The following is a 6,601-nucleotide window of genomic DNA, read 5'->3' as shown; positions in this document are numbered from 1 at the left end:
CTACGCCCCGCACTCAGGCTATACCCCACTACGTGGAGCCGTGCGTGGTCATCAAGATTTTTTATGGGTAGTGGGATTTGAACTTGAGACCATAGAAAGAGTAGATTCCTTGTCCCAAGTTACTATCATATTCTAGAAGAGTCGATTCCAACCATACGTCTTTGGAGGTAATGACCGACTTATCCACGTGTCTTTACCTACACCATCGACCTCCAACAGCATCAATTCAAATCGTCCGTCGATTTAATGAAGGGTCTTCTATAAATTAGGGCTCCCCTTCTCATAATTTCTATCGTTCTGTGATTTTCGTTCTTGGCCCTATCGGATTTTTTACGTCTCTCCCGTTACATACAGAACTCTTTCTGATTTGATTTTGATTTCGCTCCTCAGTTTCAGTAAGATTGATTGTTCGACGATCTATTTGCTGGTATTATTATTATTATATTTTTTTTTTCTACTTGTATATGTTTTTTATTTTGATTTATGATCTCTGATTTTTCTGTTCGATTAGTTATGTTTGATCATTTATGATAGCTTTGCTTTTGGTTTTTAGTAGGATGATTTGAGGTCTATTTGTTCATTATTATAAATCTTTCTGATTTGATTCGATTATTATATTTTTTTCTACTTGTATATGTTTGTTCATTATTTTGGTTTATGATCGTTGTTGGTGGAAATCAGATCCCAAATTAATCGGCCTCTACTTTTGAGGTCGATTATTTATTTTTTTAAATAAATTTATTTATGAAATCTCATTGGTTTATACTTATAGATTCTTAAACAGATCTTAGTTCATCATTTCCTTGATCGGATCTAAACGTGTTAGTTTTCTTTGATTTTTTGCAGTTTGAACGAGTTATTATGGCGTGGAGTCGGTGCGAATCCTTTTTCTTGAGAATTTATCTTTGTTCCTTGGCCCCAAAGATCGGCTTTTTTTGGGTTTGATACGTGGGAATTGGATGAGATCAGCGATGCTTTAGCTAATTCCACGAGGATTATGAAAAAATCGGTCTGGTTTCATTGTGATGCAAGGTACTGTTTGGGTGATTTAGTGTCCAGGCTTATATCAGGACATATAGCTATGGAAGGATTAGATGGTTAATGAGGCTATTTAGTGAGATTGGTACAAAGTTTCCTTAGAAGAGAAGGGCTGTGTATCCAACATTGTTAGATATCAGTCTGACCTTTGCCATGTCAGGTGCGCTTGCATGGCAGGTCAAAAAAGCCTAATAAAATTTATATTTTTTGGTTTTCGAGGGGAGATCGCACAGGGTCTTTGCCTGGGTTCTCCCCTCTTGTGCGTGCCTGTGTTCTGCATCTCTTCTTTTACTTCTTCTATATGTTCTTCGAATTATGCATCGATGCACATTAGGCTTTGGTATGGTTTGTGGTACGAATTCTCCATGAACGTACTATAGGCGGCGAAGTATGATAAAGCACTATTCATTCTCATACAGGAAAAAAAGAATTAAAGGCAGGACTTTGAAGGTAACACACAAAACTGGACCAGATCTGTTTTAATTTGAACATATTAATATTTTAATTTCACGTGCTCAGGTATAATATTGATGATCGCAACGACACCCTTGAAATAATTGATTTCCAAGTTCCAACATGTTTTTCATAGAATTTATGAGCATTCTTCATAGATCTTTGTTTTTCTACCTTAAATGTTAAATTTCTTGTATTTTTACCAAAAAAACAAAGAAGGTTTCTTTGCATTTATTTCACTCAACAAATTAATATTGAAATTTGCATGCCTGATTCATGAAATTCCTGACCATAGCTTGAAATATTGGAATGCATCCATATATACCTTTTTGAGACCGATTCAAAACATTGACCCCGAAACATTGAATGTTTTGGTCGTTACAATATTGGTTTTTCTCTTTGAATTAAAATATTCCTGCCGATATGCATGGTTTCAAGTCTTGTTCGAGACCAGTATCGTCCATGATTGAGACGTCTCAACTGTGCCATATCTTGTGAGATAAACTAGATGACTTGGAAAATCTTATCAAAGCAGTAAATTCCAGCCTAGTCAACCAGGATTCTGTATATTTTTCTTAACATAATTATTCTTTTAGTATTTAAATTGATATTATCTAAATAAAATATGATCTTATGACCAAACATCTTATTTTCTCACTTATTTTATAATTTTTTAAAATAATTATTTACATATAAATATATTTGAATAAACAATTGTAAACCTAGTTAAAAAGGTTTATCTCATTCAACACAATTCAGTCTCGTCTATGGATGAGACGTAAAACCTAGATTTGAAACCATGTTGACACGATACTTGTTCTTGAAGTACTTTTAATGATCCGTACTTTTAATTATATGTACTTGCTTGCCCTTGGTTAAATTCATACTTTTAAAGGAGGGAGAGTTTTTCATTTAACAATACTATATCTTTTATTGGGGAACAACTCAATATTGAAACAGCTACTAACAAAAGTGGTGATTGCTTATTATTTCAATCTAACTAGTCGGTTACTCAAAAGTAATAATTGTTGTAGAGCTAGATCTGAAGTGGAAAATTAGATGGTTTATGATAGATAATACGCAATGATGTGCTAGTATTTCTATTAATTAGCATATCTAGATTCTTGTTAACATAGATGAATTATATGCCGTGCAAGAAATGGCTGAAATTGACATATTTTCCTGTTTGGGGTCTGCTGCCATTAACATTGGTGTGGTTGTAACATTGTACTTTTCAAATTATTGCCTAAAGGGCAGTGGTTGAACCGTTTAATATTTAGTACATCTTACATCCTCATCGTGATTTCTATGGGGTTTGTGGTTTGTGGTTTGTAGTTCATTCCTTTGTTCTTTGATAGTGTGAAACTTCTATTGAGGAAATGTAGTTGATCTGTACCTCTGGGAGAACTTCTACAAAGGACATGATAGGCTGTGTTGGTATTGTTGTTTCATATGGTTTGCTAGTTGGCATATGGGTCTTTGTTTGGACTATGGGGAATATTGGTTACAAATCCTCCAAATTGTCCCATCTTTTATTGGCTTCTTCCATGGCGGTAGTCCCAAGTCTTCTGCTAATCCAAGTCTTCCTCAAAGGTTCTGTTGGTAGAGCTGCAAAAGACGATTTAGCTTTATGATTAATCTTCCTCGATTGAAGGTGTTGTTCGGGCTGTTCAAGATCTACCTTGTGAGAACTTTTACTCAATCAAAGGTGGTGTTGGTATGGCTGCTGGAAGGTCTTACATTTATTATGATCTCTTCATCAAGTTCTGCTGTTTTGCTTGGAAGTTTATCAAATAGATTGAAGATTCATACGATGCTGCTTCATGTCTATGGTGGCCTGTATGGAGTGATATCTACTCTTCCATATTAGCAAGGTGATGGTTGAATTTTTGCCAAATCTCACCATGTACACTTTGTCAATCCCACCTTTGCCAAGTCAGGTGTGCTTGCTTGCTTGGCAGGTCAAAAATCCCTAATAAAATATTTCTCTTTTGGTTTTGGAGGGGAGATTGCACAGGGGTTTTGCCTGGGGTCTCTCCTGGTGCATGTGTTTTGCTTCTCTCCTTGTTTTACTTATTTTATTTGCTCTCGTTGATCTATGTATCAACGAGTATTAGGCTTTGGTTTGCAGCGCTAATGCTCCATGAACAATAGGCGAAGTATGATTAAGCACTATCCGTTCGCACACAAGAAGAACTAATGGCTCGACTTGGAAGGTACACGCAAAACTGATCAAGATTCATTTAATTATATTTTTTATGCCTAATAGATTGAACTCATTAATGTTCTAGTTAATACGCTCAGGCTCAGGTATAATATTCATGATCACTACCTCACCCTTGAAGTAATTGGTTAATCCTACATGTTGTTTTTGCCTTGAATATGAATATTAAATTTCTCGTGCGCATGAAAAAAATATTATTCGTTTATTTTGGTGAACAAATTAATATTGAACTTCACATGCTCAGAAGACTTGATATTCTTGATCACGTTTCCAAATATCAGATTGTATCATTCTGTGTATCAACATTGGCCAAGACCAATACAAAACATTGAATGTTTTGGCCACACAACAATGGTTTTTACCTCAACTTAAAACATTCCTCTCAAATGATATTTGTTCATGAAGTCCATGTTAATCGTACTTATTTTACCCAAGAGAATCTTGCTTTTGAATGTTCGTCCTTTGTTGAAACCCATTGTTGTAGAGTTAGATGATAAGAAGTGGAAAATTGGATGGCATTATAATAAATAATGTACAATGATGTTCTAAGGTTCTTAATTCTATTCATTAAAATATTAAGATTTTCATTAACATAGATGAAGGATTTGCAATGGAAGAAATTGCATGGTTGAGATATTTTTTAGCCTGTATAGAGTTTTCCATCATTGCAGTGATAGGGCAGCGATTGCAACATTGAACTTTTTAAATTTTTGGTTCATCTGGCATCCTTATAATGATTCCTATGTCATGCGTGGTTTGGTTATAGTTCATTCCTTTGTTCTTTGACAGTGTAGAACTTCTATTGAGAACATGTAGTTGGTCTGTACCTCCATGGTTCCATAATGGATATGATAAGCTGTGTTTTATATGTTTTTGCTAAGTTGGCATGGGTCTTTGTTTGGACTTTGGGGAAATATTGGTTACAATTCAGCCAGATTGTCTATGTTTTATCGGCTTTGTCTTTGATGGCGGCAGTCTCAAGTCTTCCTCAATCAAAGGATTCTACAGCTGTAGAAGATCTAGCTTTATGATGTCTCTTCCTTTATTGAAGCTGCTGTTGAAAGATCTACCTTTGTGAGAACTCTTCATCGATCAAAGGTGCCATTAGTGGAGAACTGTCTACATTTATGATGTTTTCTTCATGAAGTTCTGCTGTTTGGCTTTGAAGATTTTTCAAATAGATTGGACATTCATTTAATTCTTTTTGGAGTCTACGTGACCTCTACTCTTTTTTTCTTCTTCCTTCTGATATGCATTCTAGCACCAGCAGAGTATGGAGTAATATCTACTCTTCCATATTAGCAAGGTAATGATACAATCTCTGTTGAATCTCAACTTGTACGTTTTGTCATCCAACCTTTTACCTTGTCGGGTGTGCTTGGCATGGCAGGTCAAAATCCCTTATAAAATATATATATATATTTTTTTTCGGTTTTGGAGGGAAGATTTCACAGGGCTTTTACCTGGGTTCTCCTCTCCTCTGTTGTTTGTGTGTTTTGCTTCTACTTTTACTTCTATGATATTTTTTGAATTGTGCATCAACAAGTAATAGGTTGTTTGTGAAAATAATGCTCTATGAAGAATTGGCTAAGTATGATAAGCACTATTTATTTCTTAAAAAGGAAATAAAAAGAATTAAGGTACATGCAAAACTGGTTCAGATTCATTTAATTATACATTTTTTAGATATATATTTGAACAATTTAATATTTAAATTCACATGTTTAGTAGACATGATATTCATGGTTATTGCCTCAATCTTGAATTTCTTGGTTAATCTTACATATCGACTAAAGAATTTATGCTTTTCAGCACACTCGTCACATATACATGTTTTCTATCAGTTGGTTGAGATATTTTATGTATCCTCAGCATATATATAATCCTTTTATTATTATCTCTATTAACTAAATAAGTGGCTGAAGGGTATACACATGCAGAAACAACCAAATTGGCGCATTTTTTTTTCTACCCTGTATAGGTGTTCTGCCAGGCATTGCCAGCTAGGTTTCTTTGCTAGATTGGACTCTCAAGAGAATGACGTATTGTATTTGTTTATTTAAATTGGGTTATTTTGTTTTGCATCATTTGATATTTGCCTCTATGAGGGATCCCAATGTCGTGGTGTTCCTTCTTGGATTGTGTGGCTTTATTTAATTGGGTTATTTTGTTTTGCATCATTTGATATTTGCCTCTACGAGGGATCCCAATGTTGTGGTGTTCCTTCTTGGATTGTGTGGCTTTATTTAATTTTTTTTTCCTTTATAGTCTGATGTAGACTAAGTATATTAAAAGTTCTATGTAATTATTTACTTGGTTTGTGCATCCTCTGTAAAGGATGTGTCAAGTCCCACGGAAGTTTTCCAATATGCAACATGGTGCTGCCGGGTAGTAGTGCTTTTTCAATTGAAGCTTTTAAGTCCAGTTCAAAGGTGGTGTTGATAGTGCCCCAAAGATCCTTTTGTGATAGTTCTTTTTTCTTTATATGGCTATGGCATTGGCAGCATGTATATGGAGTAACATTCATTCTTTCATTTATCAAAGGTTAAAGGTAACGTTGCAGTTTATGCTGTGAGTCACAAGTAGTTTTGTTTGTTTTTTTTTTTTTTTCAGAAAATCTTTGGGCTATTAAATTGTGGTAATAATGAACTACTACTACTTCTGGTGATTAAATTTGTCTCAACATGATTTCACGTGTGTAGGCTAAATCCCCTTAAATGCAAATCCAAAGTTATCTTAATCTAGGTGTATAGAAACGCACACAAGAGAGCACCCAAACACACACTTTCCTAAGAGGTACATTCGTAGAACCTTATTGTTTTACTGTTTTATCATCCCAATTAATTCAATATTAGAGATAAAAGATGAAGCTCATGTTGATGATGG

The 6,601-nt window shown here is 34.7% G+C and overlaps 1 long non-coding RNA gene across 11 annotated transcripts; it reads left to right on the top strand.

The window, feature by feature from the left end:
- The first annotated feature begins 266 nt into the window (after positions 1–266).
- On the top strand, positions 267–6,282 carry LOC147405136 (uncharacterized). Of its 11 annotated transcripts, none has more exons than XR_015178087.1 (4): positions 267–427; positions 847–3,365; positions 3,623–3,707; positions 4,387–4,916. It is a non-coding gene; the product is annotated as an uncharacterized LOC147405136 (long non-coding RNA). The 11 variants fall into 11 exon arrangements; XR_015178088.1 differs by having other exon boundaries at positions 3,609–3,707; positions 4,597–4,916; XR_015178090.1 differs by having other exon boundaries at positions 3,609–3,707; positions 4,505–4,916.
- The last annotated feature ends 319 nt before the right edge of the window (positions 6,283–6,601 follow it).

The sequence above is a fragment of the Akebia trifoliata genome, chromosome 4 (assembly GCF_017979445.1).
Source record: "Akebia trifoliata isolate Shusen 1 chromosome 4, ASM1797944v1, whole genome shotgun sequence".
NCBI classification, from domain to species: domain Eukaryota; kingdom Viridiplantae; phylum Streptophyta; class Magnoliopsida; order Ranunculales; family Lardizabalaceae; genus Akebia; species Akebia trifoliata.
The sequence above is the reverse complement of the archived record's forward strand: the minus strand, read 5'-3'. Positions and strand labels throughout refer to the sequence as shown.